Genomic DNA, 1,138 nt, shown 5'->3' with positions numbered 1-1,138 from the left:
GTTGACATTTTAAACTTCGTAGTGTGCCTGCAAGACTTTAGAAGTTCTCGTCTTTGGTTCAATGCTTGTGTATCCTGGAACAGGATGAAGAGTTTTTCTGCAAGGCAAAGATTGCATTTCAATGGTCTTCTGTATGCTCCATGTTTATATTGTGCTGCTTTCTCCAAAATTGTCCAACTGAGATTGAAAAGATGGATGTCATTTTCCTTCAATTGCCAGACGTGTTTTGCTAGACTTGTTGCTGTCCTATTTTTGGGGTGTCGAAAAGAATTTCGGTGGAAATAAAACCTAGTCTTGAATGAATTTTCCGAAGCTTATGTGTATGTTTTGTATTCTTGTATTTGTACTTTAGCTCTATAAACTACTCCTTTTCAAGAGATTTTCCATTCATTCATTCTATCTTTCTACCATTCTTTCTTTCTTTCTTTTTACCGTTCTTTCTTTTATTCTTTCTTTCCTTCTGTCTTTCTTCCTTCATTTATTTTTTCATTTTTACCGTTCTTTTTTCTTTCCTTCCTTCATTCATTCATTCATTCATTCAGTCATTCATTCATTCTTTCTTCCTTTGCTTGTCTTTCTTCCTTTATTTCTCATTTTCATTTTTACATCTTCGTTTTTTCCATTTCTTTATTTCTTTTTTTTTTTTTTTTTTTTTTTTGAAGTGAAGCAGATTTGACTCGTATTTCTAGCATATAGAAGGACCACCTAGTCACACATTTCTAGTGTTGTTTTCCAGGAAAATTGTTGAAATAATTTGCATATCGTGTATAACTCATATCACATGGAAATAACATAAAATTAGGATCAGTAATTATCTCCCCTCATACACAAATATTCTTTGAATTGATTAAGGAGAAATAACATAATAAAATTAGCAAGAGTAATTATCTCCTCTTCTAGGCTAACAATTTTTCGTCAGTTCTATTATTACAAAACAGAATATAAAATATTTCCATTAGGAAAACGTAATGCTTTATTTACAGTCAAAGTGTTAAAGATTCTGTTGTGGTATTAGAACGTAAAGGAATATCAGATATTCTGTATACATTATATATATTTGCATCTTGATTCAAACTGCCGAGCAATAACATCTAATGTGTGTGTGTGTGTGTGTGTGTGTGTGTGTGTGTGTGTGTGT

Source organism: Octopus bimaculoides, chromosome 28 (assembly GCF_001194135.2).
Source record: "Octopus bimaculoides isolate UCB-OBI-ISO-001 chromosome 28, ASM119413v2, whole genome shotgun sequence".
NCBI lineage: Eukaryota > Metazoa > Mollusca > Cephalopoda > Octopoda > Octopodidae > Octopus > Octopus bimaculoides.
Note: the sequence above shows the minus strand (reverse complement) of the source record.